Here is a 20,681-nt window from a genome sequence, read left to right as displayed (position 1 = left end):
AAAAAAAAAAAAAAAAAAAAAAAAAAAAAAAAAAAAGAATGGCAGAACTTTTCCTACTATATTGCAGAGCTATAGCATAATCACCTAGACTTAAATGCAGAAAGCTACACATTGACCTCCAGTTGGCTGAATGTCAGTTCCATCCTTGCTCTGTTCCTCCCTAGGACAACATTCTGGAGTGACTGCCAAGGCTAGCTGGCCCATTCCCACCCTGTCTCACTGCCTACCTATGGTCCCTCAGACTTGGTGTGACTTGTGAGTTTTTTTAGCCTCCAAGTTGTCAAGCTCCCCCAGCCTGAAGATGATAAAGGAAAAGACTACTTCCATGCAGGGAAACCACCTGTTTCACTACACATCCAGGGAAAACATATCATGACTGTTTCTCTGAAATACTTTGGATTCCAGCCAGACACCATCATTCTGGCTAGTCAAGGTCAACCAGGGCCAGGCAGGCAGGAGGAAGTGCCCTAGACTTAATTTTTAATTTTCAACATGGCGGACATTCCTTGAGTCATCTCCTCACATCAATAGGCACTCCCTGAAAACAAGGAAACAAAAAGAAAAACAAAACAAAAAAAGCTTTACTACCTTACTCTTTTTTTTTTTTTTTTTTGAGACGGAGTCTTAATCTGTCACTGAGGCTGGAGTGCAGTGGCACTGTGTCAGCTCACTGCAACCTCTGTCTCCTGGGTTCAAGCAATTCTCCTGCTTCATCCTCCCGAGTAGCTGGGATTACAGGTGCCCACCACCACACCGGGCTAGTTTTTTAAAAATATTTTTAGTAGAGACGGAGTTTCACCATGTTGGCCAGGCTGGTCTTGAACTCCTGACCTCAGGTGATCCACCAGCCTCGGTGTCCCAAAGTGCTGGGATTACAGGCGTGAGCCACCGTGCCCAGCTTACCTTACTCTTAATGGTGAATAATTCTTAGTAGCTTCTTCACCTTCTCCCAATATCCATCATTTGGGAGTTTGTTGTATAAAGGGAAAGGATCAGTAGAATACTATTCTGAACATTGGATTTACTTACTTACATAATTTGCCTCTCTGTTAAGTTTGCCTAGAGATTTTTGTTTCTCTAACATTGAATTCAAGACTCTTATAAGCAAATCAGACTTGCTGCTGTACTTCTCATTAGAGGAACTGTAACCTTGTCCCAATGGCCCTTAAGAGCTCCACCCAAGTGAAATGGTACCAAACATTTAAGTCTTGCTTTAAATTCATGCTCCTGAACCAAATTTTGGCCCAGATATCCCTGGTTTGAATGAGAAAGCCAGGTGAGGACTGCAGATGTTGGGGATAGGGAGGAGGTAGCCTAAAGACTTGATCCGTGTTCACCTAAACCTGTCACCAAGATTTGTGGGCCACATCTCTGTGACCTGAAGAAGTCGGTTCCCTGGGCCCCAGTGTACTCATCTGTGAGATGAAGGGGCTGAAGCATCTCCAAAACTCATTCCAAGTTTAACATTCTCTGAGGACTTAATGTAAGAATGAGCAGGGTTCCATTGTTGGCTCTGCTTCTTCCATATGGTCTGGGTAAGGGGCTCATAGAATGTTGATACATCACAGCATCAGAGAACATGAGAATAGAAATCAGATTTACTGACCAAACAGATCACCTAGATTAAAAATTAATAATACAACTGTATATGTATGTTTGTGTGTATATATGTATGTGTATGTATAGATGCACACGTATATTCACAGAGACAGAGACAGAAATAAATATAGAGAAACTGACTGGTCAAGATAGCAGTGAGTTGATGGCAAAGCCAGGTCTAAAATCCAGGTTTTCTAACTATTGGTTAGGTAATTTGCCTACAGGTCTCTGTGTATGTCATGCATGCCACTAGAACGCTGGAAGATTTGGTAAGATGCATGTTTAATCTGCTCCATGTGTGGTGTGCCTCCTTCCTCATCAGTATTGCCTTAGAAAAGGCTGCATGTTCTGGAGACAGCATGGGTCTTTTAAATGGAAGCCCTAAGAATTCACCCCTGCCTTTAATGCTAACTCTGCCTGTAAATTTGCTGAAGGATAATATCCTGAGACCATTTTTCAGAGGTGTTGAAAGGAGTCCATTTAATCGAAGAGGCTGAAAGAGATGAAATTATCTGCCCTGTCCTCCCACTGAGGGCAATGTGGGGTAGTGAGCCCAGCCTGCGCTAGGCATGGGAAAGACGGCACCTCCCCAGCGCCATCCTATCCGTGTGCCCTGAGCAAATTTCACCTAGAGAAATTACGGAAGCAAACCACCTAAACTTTTAGCCACTGTTCTCTGCCTGTCTCTGCTGGGTAATTTTAAAAACTGGGATAGTGGTTTAGATAACAGTAGTAGTTAATAGTAGTAATAATAGTAATAGTAACAGCAGTTGATAAGGAAGAGGAGCTTTGCAAATGAATCTTGCTTAGACTGAAATTTAAAAAATGGTTTGACAGGCTATTGCCTTCACCTAGTTCAGTGTATTCTTCAGTAAATATTTAGTAAGGGTTCCCCCCACCCACTACTGAACAATGTGCTAAGGCCTGGGAATACAGGTAGTGTACTGCCTGGCCCATACTCCCGCCCATCTTCAAAGTCCTTTCCTAGGACAGATTCAGTTCTTGAAAAGACTCATTGATCGCCTCCATGCAGCCACCAACTGCCTCACGTGAACGCAAGACGCCCTAGGTAACCCGAGCCAATGGCTCCCTCCCATTTGGGGAGAAAAAAAAGTGGGGGGCGGGGATCGAAAGAAAGGAAAGGAGAAAAATACTGAGAAACATGTTTTGGCAGGCCAGGCCTTCAGAGACTACCATATGTGCTCCATATTGAGCAACCCCTGGTCTTTGATGTTTTTCTGAATGTGAAGGCATTATTCTTTCTCAAACTGCGCCTAAGTACAACAGACATTAAAACAATGAGGCCGTAACGGGTGGACCTGGCTCTAAGTGTTTAATTTGTCCTTCACCCAAGTGCCTGCCACCGGTTAGCTCCCCAGTTTGCACCCAGGCAGCTGGCAGGGTTGCCATCCTCTCTGGCCCCATCCCCCTTTCAGACTCAAGTTTGTGTGTCTCCTAGAACACCTTAGTGCCAAGTTCGGAAGTAAGTACTTCTCCCAAAGCCCTGCGAAAACGCCCCAGATGTTTCCTGCGTCACGGAAACAAGCCCAGGTTGGATCTGAAGCATTCTTACGACGGTGGGTCACAGGGCCCGCCCCGCGCCAGCGAGCACTGCTCCCTCGCGAGCTGCGGGGTGCACCCGGGGGCCTCCGGCTCTCCCCCGGGTTCGCGCCCACCTCGGTTCGCCGGGGAGTGGCCAACAGCGCAAGAAATACGGCCGAAGGAGATGCCCATTTTAGTTCGTACGGATTTCTGAAGCACAAACGAAGACCCTTAGTAAATTTAGTGTGCGTGTGTGTGTTTAAGACGGTCTCACGCGCGTTGTCCAGGCTGGAGTGCAGTGGCGCGATCAAGGCTTGCTGCGCTGTCGACTTCCTGGGCTCAGGTGATTCTCCCACCTCAGCTTTCGGAGTAGCTGGGACTACAGGCCTCCGCCACCACGCCTAGCTAATTTTTTTTTTTTTGGTATTTTTTGTAGAGATGGGGTTTCCCCATGTTGCCCCAGGTTGATCCCACACTCCTGAGCTCAAGCGATTCACCTGCCTGCGTCTCCCAAAGTGCTAGGATTACAGGCCCTAGTTAATTTATACTGTAATCTTGGGGAGTTTATTAAATAGTCACTCGCCCCGATTGTTAATTTGTCCTTCCCTTTACGTCCTTCTACCCACCGCTGGGAGAAACGGCGATCTTAAAAGGAGGCTCCAAATCTACTCGAGGTCTCTCCAGGGAACTGCCCTCTCCTTCCGGGGAGCAGAGAGGCCAGGGCTTGCCCAAAGTGGGGAAACCCAGAGGTGGGAGACTCCCGGTGGCTGGGCAAGAGCGGGGTGCAAACGCGAAACCTGCTCTCAGACGCCGTGATGCTTTGCCTACTGGGGCCTCTCCAAAGTGGGCGGAGTGAGGAGGGTTGATCCCGGAGAGCAGGGCGTCCGAGCTCCCGCTGCTTCCGGGTCTCGGCAAGCACTTCCGGGGTGCGCGCCACGCGGCCCGAGCTCAGCTCTTACTAATTATCGCAAATGGTGAAGGAGATTGGCGCCAAAAGAGAAGAGTAACAAATGTGGCCGATAATGACCTCAGGGTTGGCTACACCAGGGCCCCCTCTAGTCAAGGTCAGGCCCCAGTGCTCTAGCACTTCTGCGTTTGCTCTCGGCCACCCCAAAGACGGGGAATTCTTGATGCGGCTTGAGATGCCCTGGGGAACCGCAAAGCCTGGAATCTAGGAGCAGCAGCCTCAGCCTCCCCAGTGCGCCTGTGGTTGCGGGCAATGGGGCACAGCCCCTGGCTCCCCTTGGATCCTCAGTAGGCACACCAAGAACGGCCTTTCTGCGCTCAGGCCTTTGCGGAGGTCTCTTTCAGGGTCGTTTGGAGTGAGTCTGGATTCAGAAGGGTGGGCCGGGCTCTCCCTGACCCTAGAGGGTCGGGAAAGGGTGGCGGAGGTCACAGTGATGCTCTGCCCTTGTTAAACTGGTCACCTGGAGCGGGCTCCCTCGATGCAGAGGCATGGGTTATCTAAGAGAATTCAGGTTGTGTTTGGGCACTGGGTTGAAGTTAGGAGAGGATCCTCCTCAGGTAATCTCATATGTGAGGCGGAAATGAACTGGATACACACAGGAACCACGAGCGCCTTTGCATCCAATTGCTCTTAAACAATTGCCCCTTCTCCTTCGGAGCATCCTTTCTACCAACCAGGATCTATTGTCTCAGCACCTACTTTGTGCTCAGATCTTTGCCAGGTTCTTCGGGGGATACGGACCACAGAAAGCCAGGTACCCGCACGTGAACCTGGTGAGACTGGTGCGTTAGTGGAAGGAAGAGAGGGCGCCCATTAAAATTACTTCTCGTGCTGCATTTTTTTCTGGAATGAACCAAAGACATCCGGAGAAGAATATAGTATTGCATGCCTGGACTTCGGACTCAGCTTCCTTTTTCTGACCCCTCCTGGCTTTCCTTCTTCAGGAAGAGATTTGGAATTCCCTTTATGGTGGGGAGGGGAGAGGTGGGGAAACAGCCAGTCCAGGTAAGTATGTGAGCCACATGGTCCGCGAGTGGAAGAAAGGAAAATCATCTCCAAATGCAACCAGGCAGGTGGGGGTAGATCAACTCTGAAAGGGAATGGGAAATCTGAATAACCCCGAAGGCAGCAAACTCCATACCCGATGTTGAGGTGTGAGAAACAGTCAACATTTGGAGACCTGGAGTCAGAAGATTTTTGGCAGCTGTTAGATAACTTCCTGATCTGCAATAAAGTTCATGTGAGGGAGAGGATGTTTCCGCTGCTCCGTTGCCTGGCTCCTTTCCTTTCTGAGTCTGCAAGTTTAAGAGATTTTACCAGGTCCCACTTGAATGGTGGCCTAATGTGGGCCCTGGGAGGAGTCCTGGTGGCCTGAGGCTGCAAAGGTTGGGTCAAACAGGGGCAGTCACAAGCTCACTGGCCTGTTGCTTCCCCAGCTTTCACCTGCCAGGTGACACTGAGGCCTCCTTTCTCAAAATGGGGAACCCAGGCTGCTCCATTTTTCAGACACTAACCTATCTGTCCCTGACCCTCCCCACAAGGTCCAAACAAAACAGTTTTTAAAGAAATCTATGTAAAGTTCCAAGCATTTTCCACAGCCCAGGCATGCCCTGGTTGCAACAGCCTAATTTCTGGACCGTGATCAGGCATAATTAAGGTCTGATCACTATAGAAATATATGCAAAATGTTTACTTCCCTTAGTGGAAAAATAGAAGGGGGGCCTGGTGCACAGTGGGACTCACTAAGAAGGAGTGTGCTCTGAGAGGGCGTAGCACCCATGGACCTCAAACCCTTCTCAGCCCAGGGAGTGGCAGTGGAGTCCAAGTTCAGGTGGTTCCCTACCACCTAGCTCCCTGGGTACATCCCAGAGCTCTGGCACAACTAGAGCAAGTGTCATCTCTCTCGGTTTAGGCCAGCTTGACCCTGTGTTGTTCCCAGTCCCAAGCCCCCAGTCATATACATGAGGACTGGCAGCAGGTGGGCAGGAGAAGGTGGTGTTCCAGCTACATCTTGGGGTTTTTGCTTGGGATCCGGCCAGCTTCAGGGACCATCACTTGTGGGGAGGGTTGAACGTGGACTTCCCAGCTGGAGGATAATAGAAGAGCAGTAGCCAGGGCTCAAGGACCAGACCTTGTCCACCAAAGTCAGAGATTACAAATCAAAGCTGTTTGAAAACTCACTTGTGAGACCAGAGAGAAGGACATGAAGTTCCTAGAGTCCAAGGTCTTGGGGCAGGGAGGGGAGTGTTGCAAGGATAAACAGCTGGCCTAGGAAGCCACACCTCGCCATGCATGGTGAGTGGTGAGGGGAGATGGCTTTTCAAGTTTTTAGGAAGAAAATAGAATTTCCAAAGACACAAATCCACAGCAATGAGGATATGTGACAAATATCCTTGTTTTGCAAAGGTATAAGGGGAGAAGTCAACATGCTGGAGATCACAAAGCCAGTCCAGAAGCTAGGACCTAACCCAGATGTGCCTGACTCTGAATTGCTTTAAGCACTTGCCACTCAGCCTCTGATAAGCAGCTTAAGTGAGATCATCGTGATGTCCCTAATTCTATGAGTGGTGGAGCTGTCCAAACTCCCAACAGCTTTGAGGAGGGTGTCATTTTTAGCAAAGTAGAGACTTACAATAAACCTACTGCAGGGGAAGAAGTGGGGTGCGTGGGGGTAGCAAGTTTTCTTAAATGTGCCAGAAGTGTCTTCTATTTTCTGCCCACCATAAGCACGGTATAGTCTAATTGTTTCCAGTAATTGCATTCCAGTCCCGCACAACTGCAAACTCCGGAGCACCGAACCCATTCACGAGCACCACTTCCTCCAGCACTCAGTGGATGCCTAAGAAGCGTCTGTGACCATGTTTGCCGGTGCAGTCACCCACTCTCAGCCTTCGCACAGAGTCTGAACTACACTGGGTTTTTTCATTTGAATCCATTTCTTTTTGGTCTTGGTTTAAGAAATCACTCTGGTCATTAATAACTGTAATAAGATCACTCTGGCCCAAGTCACCAGGGATAGCAAGGAGCCCAGAGGCTTCCCCGCATGCTGGGGGCAAATGGTGTGCTCCTCCGGTAGCCACGTGGGGGAGGACCTACAAGGTACCTGCCAGCACCGCCTGGGGCCTTTCCTACCCCAACTCCTCACCTCAGCCTCCACCTTTCCCTATCCCAGCCCCAATGGGTAGAACCAGACAGGAGAGTAGACCTCCTTGTCTGCAAATGTGGGACTCCCAGACAAAAGAAGCTCAGAAATACTGAATAAAGGTATTGGACTCTAGAACATGTGGAGAAATCCGGTGTAATGGAGACAAGCAATTTTAGCTGTGGTTGCTGCAAAATATCAAATGCCCTTCAAATTTTGTGCACTATTATTTTTATTCTCTCTTCTTACTGTTTCTTTTGTGTCTTGGATTTATTGATTTTTGAAGTAGTTGCCAGACCACTGGAGTCCCCGCCAGGAGAGGAGATGTCACTGCCAGGTCAACACTATCCTTCTCAGAGGAGGAAAAACTGAGTTCAATTCACATTGGCAGCCTAATTCCAGCCCCATGACCCAGTGGAATCAGCTTCTTCCTCTAGGGGTTCCTAAAGTGGAATGTGGCACCCCAGCCACAGCTAGCAGCAGAAACCATGGCAGAGGGTGGTAGAGGAGAGAGAAATGCATGAATGCAGTACCACTTTCTGAATTTTGTTTTCACTTGTCTGTCAGCCTTGTCACCACTGAATTAATCAATAACTGTAACTGAAGAAATCACCATAGTCTCGCCTTCTATCACTGTAATGACTGTAAAATGAATCAATATAACCTTGTGGGGGTTAAAAAGTCTCATTAAATGACCACTCATTTAGCCACCTCCAATTTTAGAATTGCCCCCTTCACCAGAGACAATTAGGGCCTAGAGGCCCAAAGCCCAGGAAATGCACCTGACACCCCCCAGAACATCACTTCCTTATCCAAAGGGAAAGAGATGGCTCAACAGGGATGACTGTGGCTTTCAGGACTCTTTAACAACAGTTTATCCTTAATGCCCAGCTGGAGTCAGTGCCCTGTAGAGCTGATTGCCCAAAAGGCAGGGATGTGGGGTTCCTCTCCCAGATTCTTCTTGCTCAGCCATCAGTACATTGGGAAAGTGAAGAGAAAGGGAAAAGGGAGAGTAGCTAGACAGCGGAAAAGCTCTGTGCTGGGACTGTGTCTTGCAGGAGAAAAAATAGGTGGAAAAGTCTGCCCAAGCAACTCCCAAACCACAGTTGCCTCCTGCCACAGGCCCCAAACAGTCCTTCCTTGCTTCCTAGCTTTGCCTGTTCTATCTCACTCCTCCTACCTTCTGCAAATTTTTCAAATCCATAATCTAAAGCATTCTCTATAGAATGTAAGCAAGCAGTCATCAGACAACCTCTCTAGATGAGAAAGAAGGCCATGGCACATGAAGCAACGGGTGGGAGGTGGAAGCACAAATAACGACGTTTGGAAGGTGGAGCTCCGGGAGCTTTGCTTTCAAAGGTTAACACGTGGGTTTCCAGAGCCCCACACTTCGTTCTTTCCCAGTTTAAGGGTGGGTGGTCCCTTCTGCTCACGAAATAAACCTCTGACAAGTGAGGAAACGGCTGAGGTGGCACTTGGAAGTTAGGAACCAAGTTAACCCTCTTCTAGGTCTCCCCGTGCTTCTAAGCCTGTGTTGTCCCTGCCCGGGCTGAAGGGGGAGCTCTGGGCTCAATTTAGATGGTGTGAGCAGGAACTTAAGTCCAACGAATTTGTTTAAATCTCAAACCCTGGTGTGATAAGGCAAGAAAGGTGACACTTGAGGGACACGTGTGGTAGACTCTGGACTCCTCAGGTTGAGTAAGAGAGTCCTGGTAACTTTGAGTTACCTCCGGGTATTTTAGAGGAATAGGGATGTATGCACTACAGCTTAAAATAGTGCCCAAAGTTTCATGTCCTTAGAAAGGGATTTCTCCTCACTTAAATCACCCTCTAGGAGTGTATGTTAGAAGCTCATGCAGGGCAGTGCAGCCCCCTCTCACAGGTTACCAGGAGACTACCCAGGCTGCAGGGCTCCTGCGTGTGCCATTAACTCCTCTCATGCCTGGAACTTGTTTGGGTGCACAGATCTACAGCCAGGTCTGCCCTCTTTGCATCTCAGTTTTCTTGTAGGCACAGAGATAGGAAATGCCCTTCTTACAGTTTGTGAAGATTAAACAATAGGGAGCCTGTAAAATGCCTTGGCACTTAACAGACAATCATTAAAATCAGTTCCTTCCCTCCTGTCCTGGGGGTTGGGGCGGGCAGATTTTATTACTTCTTTTTTCCTGATAGCAGAACTGAGGCAGGGTTGTGGAAGAGCAACGGAGGACCACCCCTAACTTCCCTTTACTTCTTGGATTTGAAGCCTCAGGGCCACCGGCCTCAGTCCTGTTACGGTGGCGGACTCGCGAGCTTTCAGGCAGTCTTCCAGGACGGTAGTGTCTAGTCCAGTCCAGGGTAACTGGACTCTCTGAGAATCCGACCTCTGTTGGTCTGGGAGCGAGTGGCTTGAGTTCAGATGCTGGAAACCGTCGCTTCTACCTGGCCAGGCTGGCCCCTTTCTCCTCCGCGCTGAAACCATCGTCAAGCCCGGTTCTGAGCAGAGCTCTAAATCCCCCCTCCCTCATCCCCAGGTTTACCGAGCAGCCCCGGAGCTCTCAGACCTGCGGAGCGGCAGCGGCAGAGGAGGGGTGGGGGCATTGCCCTCTGCAGCCTCGTGCCCAAATTGCCACTCATCCGGTCTGATGCCATGAAGGGAAGGCCGCGAGACAGTGTTAATTAAGACGGCCAGACCCTACTCCTTGCACAAGACCTGGCGCATGGCCCTGTTTTGTTTGTTTGTTTTGTTTTGTTTAAGACAGAGTGTTGCTCTGTTGCTCAGGCTGGAATGAAGTGGCGGGATCTCGGCTCACTGCAACCTCAGCCTCCCGGGTTCAAGCGATTCTCCTGCTTCAGCCTTCTGAGTAGCTGGGATTACAGGCGCCCACCACCACACCCGGCTAATTTTTGTATTTTTAGTAGAGAGGGGTTTCGCAATGTTGGCCAGGCTGGTCTTGAACTCCTGACCTCAGGTGATCCACCCGCCTCGCCTCCCAAAGTGCTGGGATTACAGGCGTGAGCTGCCTGGCCTGGCCCTGTTCTTTTAAAAGTAGCCAATCTAACTTCACACTACTACCAAAAGCCACATCTGTCCCCAAGCTCTTTCTTCCCACATCTCCCCTACCTGCTTGAGAGGGGACACTAAGACCTCTTCCACACCTGAGCGCCCCCACCCAGTGGCCCCCACCACCAGAACCACCATTGGCTCTGGAGGCCGATCAGAGAAGAGAAGAGAAGAGAAGCCAACAACGCGGCAGGATGAGAGAGCAATACCTTTTGTATCACAGACCATCCGGAGCAGTCGCGGGAGGGCTGGCTGGGTGCATGGAAGTATTTAGCAGGTTCAGTGCCATTACTGCCTAACAGGGTGTGAAAAGTAATATTAATGTGAAATACTGTGGGAAAATGGAGAGTTTCCAAAGCAGGCAGCAAGGCCCCTCCGCTGGCGGGCCTGGAAGGCCAGAATCCCTGCTGCCCCGAGTGCGGCTCCGGTTGGCGCTGCTACTGGCCGAGGACTGCAGAGGGAATGTGGGGGAGGGGGAGATGGGTGGAGGGTGCGGTCCGCCCTGAGAAGACGGGGAGGGGCAAGCTGGCAGTGCCTGGGAAAAGCCCGAGAAAAGCCCTGTCGGCTCCCTCTTCCTGACTGTTAAAGTTGACACAAGACGGCTTCCTAGAACTCACCCTCCTCCGGCCTAAATGCACAGAGCAAGACTAGAAGTCAAAAAATAGATAGCGATCTTGCTGAAAGTCAGGCGGAAAACAAGACTTTGCTAATTTTATGAAGAAACCTATCAACCCACTGGGAAGAGATGACAAGAGGTACTTGGGCGATTCTGCAGGAGCTGGAGGTGGAGGTGAAATGCCGAGGTGCTAGATTGATGGAAATTTCTCCAACTGACTCCAGATCGAGCGCCTACAAATCCGACAAATATGCTTTGACAATAACCGCCCCCCACCACGCCCCACCACCGCCAACACACAAGGAGGGGTTTGAACTTTTCCACCTTCTGGACCTTTGCAGTCTCTAGTCGCAGGACGCCCAAACCACAGGCCAGACACAGATGAAGCCAGACCACAGCCCTCGCCCCAGCCACCGCGGTAGGTGGGTGCCCATGAAAGTTCTCCTCAGGTGAGGGCAAGGCCCCCCTGAAAGGCAGGAGAGGCCTGCCGCCCGAATCTCCCCCAGTGCAGGGGAGAATTACATTTCCGCACCTCCTACCCACCCTGCCCCTGGCCGAGTTAAGGACATCGCCGCCTCATTCCAGACTTGAAGGCACTCTGCGGCCACCAAGTTACCACTCCGCATCCTGGGCCGAGCCTGTGGGAGAAGCACTCGGGGCCCGGAAGGCCGAGGTGGGAATGCCTGCTCTTGGGATAAATGCCGCCGCATTTGTTGGGCGGCTTTGTCAGTTTGGAAAGCTTGTCCCTGCACTCCCACAGTTTGTGCTTGCAGGGCTGGGTGCCAAGGCGAGATGGCCAGCTTCCCTCTTCTTTAGAATATTTCCATAAACCAGACTGCATCGGAGCAGCCGGGTGGTGGTACGGCTGGCAGCAGACAGTGCAGATGTGCCAGGTTTGGAAACAGACCCCACTGCATATTATTTCACTTCACAAGTACTAAAGAGGAGTCCAGAATTGGTGGCAGTCCTCCCTCTTCTTTTCTCATGCAAATAACTCAATGCTCTAATGGAAAATCAAAGTTCGAGGGCCTGCTTTTGCCAGGGGCACTGAAGAAAGGTGAGGGTTGCGCGCGCGCGTGCAGGAGCGTCAGAAGCGAAATCTCACTCGCGAGGAGGATGGGACGCGTGGGGACTGAAGGCGCCGTCTGCCTGAATAAAGCCCTCGTGCGCTCTGAGCCTCCCACTCAGTCCTGCAGGCCTGAACCTCGCGAGTGGAGCCTGGCGCTCTTCCTTCCGGGGAACACCAAGGATAGTATGCGCGGGGTCTAGACTGAGTCGGTGGCGGCGGCCCCAGCGCTTCGCAAAGCCGGCCTCTGCCCCCGGCCTCCTTGGAGGGCGGTGGCGGGACCTGGGCTCGCAGCGTCTCCCCGGGGCTGTGCGCCTCGGCCTGGCGGCTGCCGGGCAAAAACCTCATTTCTTTCCTTCCTTCCCGAGTGAGCTCACTTCCTCCCCGCGCCGCTCCCTTCCGTCGGCCGGAATCCGTTACCGGGCCACGCGGCTGCAGCCGGGCACGCGGGACTCGGGGTGCGGGGCAAGCTCTGCGCCTCTCCCTGCCCCAGGGCCCTTCTCTGGGGAGATGTCCAGGAGCTGAAAGAGATTCCTCAGGAGAAAGCGGAAACCTCTGAAAGGAGAGAAAACCGCCTGTTTTGCAAGAAAACTGTGAGCGCGGTCTGGAAGGCAAGGAAGCCGAGGCGCCCGGGGAGATTCATCCACATGCCTCTAGACTCGGGCCCAGTACCTGCGTCTCCTTCCTTCTCTTTCTTGCTCTCATTTCCCCTGCTTCTCACTTTAGTTCACTTGTGTTTTAAAAATTCATATGCGGGCTCGTTTAAAAAGCAATTTCACATTTTAAAGTCGGCAGCAGCAGAGGGAGAATTACAAATAGGATTGATGTAATTAGCTGGTAATGCTTCTCTCATGCCCTATAATTAAACAGAGATTCTAATGGCGCTTCAGGGCCCAAAAGTGATTATTACTAGCATATTTTACATTTACATTAAAACGCTGTCCCCGGGGTGTAGTCCAGGATCTGGCTCCATTTATTCAAATTTCTAACGTGAGTACTGAAGCCAGAACACTGCTCCCCAGCAATGGAAGGATGGCGTGTGGGGGCTGTGGTTTGGTTTGTTTGGCTGATTTTAACTTTTGTCCTGTTCTGTTCCTAAGGCCTAAGGAAAGACAGCCGAAGGCTCCCAAAACAACTCTGTCCGGCAACACGGGGCAACTTCAACCCCACTAAGACCCAGGCCAAAACCATACATATATGAATTAATGCAAAACAGAGTCACTTTGGTGCCTACCCCGCCACAAATAGGTAGGCACATCCAGGTAGCTCTGTCTGCAGATCGGACCTGGTGCCTTGCAGAGGTAGCCCTATGGAGATCCAGAAGCCCCGTTTTGAGCTACTTAGTCTCTCTTCTCCTGCAGTCTTCTCTCCAGCGTGGTAATCTAGCAACTTCCCTCTCCCTGGGATTCCCTGTGAATCCTCTCTAGTCGGGATATAACCTCTCTCCAGCCCAGTGACGTAGCGCTCCAAAACCAGGTACCCACCCCGGCAGCCGGAAGCCCTAGCTGTCCTCCATCCTGCCTCCGCAGTCGATAATCTCCAGGATCCGAGCAAAGTGCCTGTCCACGTTGTCACCAGATCCACTAGCGCTTTTGATGAGAGCTGCTACCCTTTTGGAAACACAATTCCCTCTCTCCAGTAGAGAAGAATCTGTTCTTCTGGGCTGGGGTAGACAAAGAATAACCAAAACAAAGTACGTGGTGTGCTGCTGCTATTTTTTGTTTTTGAAACAGTCTCGCTCTGTCGTCTAGGGTGGAGTGCAGGAGTGCAGTGGCACCATCTCGGCTCACTGCAACCTCCGCCTCCCGGGTTCAAGCGATTCTCCTGCCTCAGCCTCCTGAGTAGCTGTGACTACAGGCGCGGGCCACCAAGCTCACCATGTTGTCCAGGCTGGTCACGAACTCCTGACCTCAAATGATTGGCCCACTTCGGTCTCCCAAAATGCTGGAATTACAGGCCTGAGCCACCGCGCCTGGTGGAAAACATTAGCCTCTAATAGCAGTCTTGGAGTGGAGTGAAGACGTTCAGGAAGTGGTGGAGATAGGCCTGCTCAGTTAACCGGCCTCAGATGTCATTTCTCTGGCTATCTGTTTTCTCGCCTGGCCTGGCCTTCTACACCGTTGTTCGTTTTGTATTTTGTTTTTTCTTTTTCTGCAAAACGTTTTCTGCTGCAACTTTCTCTTTATGCCTTTATCTTTCTTAAACAAGAGATCCCTGGAAATAACTACCTAAGGAGGGGAGAGGAGCCCTCCCCACCCCCAATTTCATGAATGAGTGCTACATGCTGGCTAGGTACCAAGAGCATCTTTAGATCTTTAGATCTGAGTCTTCTCATCTGTGAAAAAGAGGTTAAAGCAGATGAACTCTAAAGGCCTATTTCCAGTCTTAAATTCAACACTTTAAAGATAATTTTTTTTCTGTATTCCTGTGTATATATGTTATGTAATATATATTACAATGCATGTGTATAAACTTGGCTTAGTAATCTTCTGTGCTGAGATGCCGATGAGGGGGACATTTTAAACTTCTAAGGTGCCCTCCCTCTTTGGTTGGTTCCTCCCAGACGAACTTTCCTTGTGGAACAGAAAGAGACCCTCAGGGTGGAAAGCACCAGAGGAGGATCTCCTGAACGCGGTGCTATCCACGTCTACTCATGGTCACATGATTCATTGGAACTGTAAATCCTCATCAGAACACAAGCATCAGACTGTCTGACCCTGCCAATTCAAGTACTAATGGTAAAATCGTCCAAGAGGCTGGCCAATATATGCACACATTAATTAGAGTTATGTGGGCCTTTGGCTTCCAGTCTGATGAACAACTCCAGGGATGCAGGGGGCAGAGGGTTTGGGGTCCTTTTCACCCAGCAGATGCCCTTTGGTCCTGCGAGGGCATTAGTCCAATATAGTGGGTGATCTGAAAGCTAACCCCTTTCAGAGGATGGCTTAACCTCAGCAACTAAGGCTAAAACCTAGCAGTGGGTCCCTAAGAGGGACAGGGGAAAATAAATCTGTTCAGAGGAAAGGAGAATCAGCAGGAAGCTTTTGTTGTTATTACTTCATCTTGTATTACTATGAGACAGGAGTGGGGAGAAGCCCAAAGTGGAAGAAGAGAAATTTTTGGTATGCATGGAAAATATGGATACTTAGCAACCCTCTCCCCTGGCACTCGTGCACATGCAGAGAAAGTAATGGCTATAGTCCATCTAGAAGCTGAAAATGCTTTCAACACCATTTACAAGGATAAGGGAAGGAGCAGCTGGGGGTGCTCCTTAACTCCAACTCAACTGCAACTCTGGCCAGGTACTACAAGTCACAGAGCATCCCAGAGAGCAGAACTGCCCCCATCCCTGGCACTTTATAGGGACCCTATACATGGCACTTTTCCTACAAGATGTGTCCTTTTCTCCATCCATATCTAACTCCTAGGTGGAGGATAGCCAAGGTCACTCACGGTCTGTATTAGACTTGGGGAGCAAGACCCCTCAGCCTCTCCAAGGGTCACATTGATGTAAATGAAGGTGTCCCCTGCTCTGTGTAGGGAAGAGTCACCTCTGTCTTTACCTTCATGCCTTTTTGAATTTGTAAAGGGCAAAATGCCTGGGGTCTATCAAGTCTACACATAGTTGTTATACTGCAAAATTTGTCTCCATTGTTTTGTGATAAATGTGTATTTCCTAATCCCCCACCTCCTTCAATTATAACCCATAGAAACCATCTATGGACTAGAATATAGCAAAAAACCTCTCTATGGTAGGAGAAAATGTATTTGTTACTTATATGATGCAGACAATGTGGACCTTTTCAGTTTGAGTTGGAGAGAGGGGACACACAAAAATTGAGGAGCCATATTCCCACAATTCTAGACAGAATTTGATCTCACTGTTTTTACTTCTTTTATGTCTCTTTCTTTTTTCTTACTTTTTGTCCTCATCCACAGAGAAAAGACAATCCAATTTGGAGACCTAGGGATTGATTATTCCACATGTGCCCCATCTTCTCTTTCCCAGATATTTGAAATTACATTCAGGTGGAATCTCACACCTTGCCCAAATTCTATTTGGTATGAGGCTCTTCAAAGCTTCCAAGATGCCCTCCTTCTTCTCTCTCCCTACCAGCAGAACAGATACAACTGGAGCAACCTGCATCATTCTAGAACCATAGGGATGATATTTCTATTTGCTTTTCCACTCATTAGGAAGCTCTGAGAGGATGCATAAGAAATGAATCACAGTGGGTGAGGAAACTGGAGAGACTTTTCACATGTACATTTTGGGTATTTTTAAACCATGAGAATTACTGCCTGTTCATGAAAAATTAATCTGATTAAAAAATATATATGAGAGAGTTGATGCTAAATATATTCACACAAAATACCACATACTGAGGAGGAGGATGTTACCTACTGATGATATGGGATTGAAAAACATGCAATAACTTTCTGTTTTGCTCAATGGGTCATAAGTTGAAAACCGAACTAGAAAATAATATTTGTTCACAGAAGCACAAAATCTTGCCTTAGGTGAGGCAAAATGCACATTATTCCTCTCCTCCCTCAATTTCCCCAATGGGGAGACTTGTCAGTTTAAAGCCATTTGCTTCTCCAGTTAAGTTCTAGGATCAGAGACTTGGAGGACTGGCTGAGTCCTTTCCACTTTCCCAAGTGGAAAAGCTAAGCTAGAACACGATTGAAACGAAAAATTGACATTGTCTAATAGATGTTTGAAAATGGACTTTTTTGTTGTTACTAAGAGGACAAGACCTTTCCCTAGAAATGGCTGCCTCTCAGAGCACTCCCCTTCATGTACACCCTCTTACACCTTAGCAGACTGAGCACTTTGCTCCCTTCTCAAGGCTTTACCTAGGTGTAAAAGTTCTTGCTACTCATGAAACTTTAAGTTTAAACAAAAAAGGGGGGAGTAATGATGTAAACTCAGAAACAAAGGGATCAACTAAGCAGGGTATTGAACAATCGACCCCCTTCTACCCATAGGTCATTAAATGGCTGCTGGATGACAAAAAGATTTTAAGCTAGAACTGTTTTCCTTTTCAAGAAATATGCAAATAAACAAATCAACTCTACCAAAGGATAGAGCTCTTCAGCTCATTCTTTTGTTTATTTCTCCTGCAGCTTTTCCTGTTTTATAGTCCCAGCTAATAAACAACTTAAGCCACTCTGACAGCGAAGGTCAAATTGCAAAATAAGAGACTTAACTGTCTTGTTTAAGATATGCTATATATAAAATCACAAGGCAATAATATCTATTCTATCCATTTGTGGCAATAAACAGACCCTCCCCAAAACACAAAATCAGATGGCCTTTTCCCACAAAGGCAGGTGGTTAATGGTAGGATTTCCAAAAGGCACTCATTTATGTTGGAAACTGATAGGCATTTCACATAGTGACCACGAGAAAGAATGGGTCAATGTTTGTAATACCCAAAAAGGTGGCAACTGGGGGAAATGGTGGGGCAGGAAGGAAATGGAATGGGAGTTGGAAGCATCCTTGGTTTCCCCAGTTGTTTGCAGAAGTTGGAACGTACAGTGTCAGGATTTTTCCAAGATGACAAGGGATAGAAAGTAAAATTATTCCCCTCCTTTCCCGCCAAAGAATACCTTCCAGCAAATAAAGATATGTTCTCAGGTTGGAGACTTTTCTCTTTCCACAGGAAATGAGCAGAGGTCATTTAGAACCAATTCTCATCGTTTAGTAAAAATAACAGGGTGATTATAGAAGCAACAGAAGGAGTCAAGGTGTTTGTGCTAAAAAAAACTTCAAGTTCAGGCCTGGCCTGGAGTGGGAATATCCAAATGGGTTCTTCATATTTCAAGTTTTATAGACAGTCTTTTCCCTAAAGGATATACTTTCATTAGGTCATAAATGCACCAACAGATGAGAGAGGGAAAGAGGGGCGTGTGTGTGTGTGTGTGTGTGTGTATGTGTATGTGTGTGTGTGTGTTTGCATGTGGCCAGAATGGCAGAGCAGGTATGGAGGTCAGGCTGTGGGGGGAGGTGGTGGGGCTGTGTCACCCACCTGTGCCGGCAGCAGCCAGGGACCACGACTTCAGGCAGCCCTCTGTGAGGCTTTCTAAGCTTCTCCTCGGTTATCTTAGTTCTTAGGTTTCCCGTGAGTTCCACTGAGGCTCCTAATTGCTCCAAATCCAGGCATTTACTTGCCTAAAGGCCACAAGAAGTGGGGTGGGGACGTATTTTTTTCAGAGAGTTTGTTAAACATTTACCTCAGAGAAGTATATTAGCTGGGGCCTCAGTGCCTGAACTTGGGTCGGAGAAAAATGGGTTATTTGGCGACTTTCATTTCTCGCTGGACACCAATTCCCCAGATTGGAGACGTTTACCTCTTCGAAGACCCAAGGGGCCCATCTGGGTGCCCCGCGGGAGCCAAAAATGCTCTTCATCTTCCCACTCCCTGCTCCATGCAAGAGAGGACTTTGCAGACAGAATCGTCCTGACCCGCTAACCACGTAGGCTTCCTTCCGAGCACTTCTTAAAGTGAGTCCAGGTTTTGCTACCAGTATCAATTAGCCGCTTCTGGCGAGTCCCAGAGAATGCTTAATTGGCTCCACAGCACTGATTCACACTTACAGCTTGGTAGCAGTTTAAAACTTATTGTAAAACACTACCCGGATAATACAGTTACTTTTTGTCCAGGCCAGATTAGCAAGACACGCGCACATACTCTACTTTTAAGTTACACCCTGAAATGCAGATAAAATATTTCAATAGGCATCTGCAGGCGGCAGAGAAGAACTGGAGCGATGATTATTTTCCTCCTTTTTTGATTTTCTGTTTCTAAAGAAACCATTGGTATCAAGGACGAGTTAGGTAATGTGTATTAAAAGGCAAGCAGGTCGCTCTCGTTTACGCCCAATCATAGTTCAGAGTTCAAGGAAAACTGCCTTTAATTGACACCGTGTATATTCCTCTGCTCCTCTCGGGCTGCCATGGCAGGGACGCCCCAAGAGTATTTATTTCTAGGGTTGGAAACAAAACAACCAACCTCCTCTACTGCGTAAGAGAGCGTTCCAAGATGGACTGCCGGAGAAAGGCTTTTTGACCCCTGTGGAAATTAGTCATATTGACAGACGCCCAGGGAAGGTAAATTACCCCGCGCACTGACGTTACGCAGAGGCGCGCCGGGTTCCGACTCCACCGCGGCGCCGAGGGGGCCAGAGGTTCCCAGTTCTTCCCCCCATATTTCGACAAAGTCCCACTTTGCTTCTCTGGGCTTGGGATCTCAACGTGAAGGCGACCGAGAGAGCGGTAATAAGGTGCTAGAAAGGAAAAGGCAAGAGAAAATCAAAAAAGTGGAGAGAAATTCTGTGCGCCGTAACGCTTAGCAAGCTGGGGAAATGAGGAGAAAACGAGCAAAGTCTGCAGGGGAGGGAGAGAGGGAGGAGGCAGGGAAGGAGAAGACCACGCGGCTCCCGGCGCCCAGGCCGCCACTTGGGAGGTCCCGGCCCCAACGCAGGCCGGGCCAACCATGCCCCCGGGAGGCTCGGGGCTCGGGCGGGGTCACAATTACACCTCGGCTCCAGGCGAGGACTTAAAAACCAAGTGGCGGGGTCTGCAGTCTGGAAGCAAGGCCCTGCGGTCATCAGAGGGGGGCCAGGCCCGTGCACAGGAACCTTTTACAAGGCATGTGGGTACAAGAAAAAAAATCAAAATAAACCACTTTCATCCAGCATGGGCAGAGAAAAGAAAAGCTGCCCTCCGGGAGGGGGGGGGGGGGGTGGGCGAGCGGGAGTTTTGAAATTCATTGTGTGTTTTGCCTTTATGTAAGGAGTTTTGCGTTTTTGACCGATAACCAAGGGGGAACACGTGGGGGAAGTAACTGCTGGGTTTTTTTTCTTTTTTTTTCTGGAGAGGGCTGAAATAAGGGGTTCACCGGTTCTTTCACAATCAGATGGTGTGCCAGGACTGCAGGTAACTGCGTATGTCCACACAGCGCATTACCCAAACCTGAGAAGAATCTTTGCGTGACCGTATTGTTTTTGGTATAAAATAGGGCCAAACTGTCCCACCTCTTTTCCTTTTAAAAACTGAGTCTGTGGAGGGGGCTTATTGGAGAGCATCAAAAGTGTGACGTCTGATTTTCTGATTTTACCGGAGATTGGACTGGAGGTCTTCTTTATTAAGAGTAACCGGCGTAGCCTCAAAAGAGCCGGGTCTGGTCGCAAAGTGAAGGCAAAACTAGTGTGGGCCCCTAGCCTCGCCGGCCCCGGCCCTCGGAATGCAAAAGGCGAAAGCGCCCTCCTGGGCAGGGCCAGAGCGAGAGCCAGTGATGAGCTCCTCCCGGACCTCGGGCCTAGCGTCTGGGGTATTTTTAGCTCCTCTATCTGCTCCCCAGAGGTCCTTTTGTAAGCCTAACAGAGGCTCTGCAAGCTGCCCTCACCCAGAAGGGCTGTGGGAGGAGGCTGTCCTAGTATTTCGAAGAAAAAAAGAAATTGCCTATCTTTAAGTTAAAACAGTATTCGCTGTCTCTAGGTTCCCCTTCTGTTCTCTCATTTTTTTTTCGCCCGCGGGAACGCTCCAAGTTCTACAGTTTAAGAGGAACGCTAGGGCAGGAAAGGGTGGGGCCTGGAAATCAGCTCCGAACTGGGTGCGGCACACCTTTCTCTGCCTTTCTGCCTCTCTCCCAGCCACTGCTGCTCCCCGGGAGCCAGTCTTGGATACCTAGGGTGGGG

At 49.1% G+C, this 20,681-nt stretch overlaps 1 protein-coding gene across 1 annotated transcript in view; it reads right to left on the bottom strand.

Moving 5' to 3' along the window:
• The window catches only part of SCRG1 (stimulator of chondrogenesis 1), a 134,387-nt gene that overhangs the window by 112,885 nt on the left and 821 nt on the right, over nucleotides 1-20,681 (bottom strand). The gene's annotated exons all lie outside the window — the stretch shown is intronic.

Source organism: Piliocolobus tephrosceles, chromosome 3, assembly GCF_002776525.5.
Source record: "Piliocolobus tephrosceles isolate RC106 chromosome 3, ASM277652v3, whole genome shotgun sequence".
NCBI classification, from domain to species: Eukaryota; Metazoa; Chordata; class Mammalia; order Primates; family Cercopithecidae; genus Piliocolobus; species Piliocolobus tephrosceles.
Note: the sequence above shows the minus strand (reverse complement) of the source record. Positions and strands in the feature narration are given on the sequence as shown.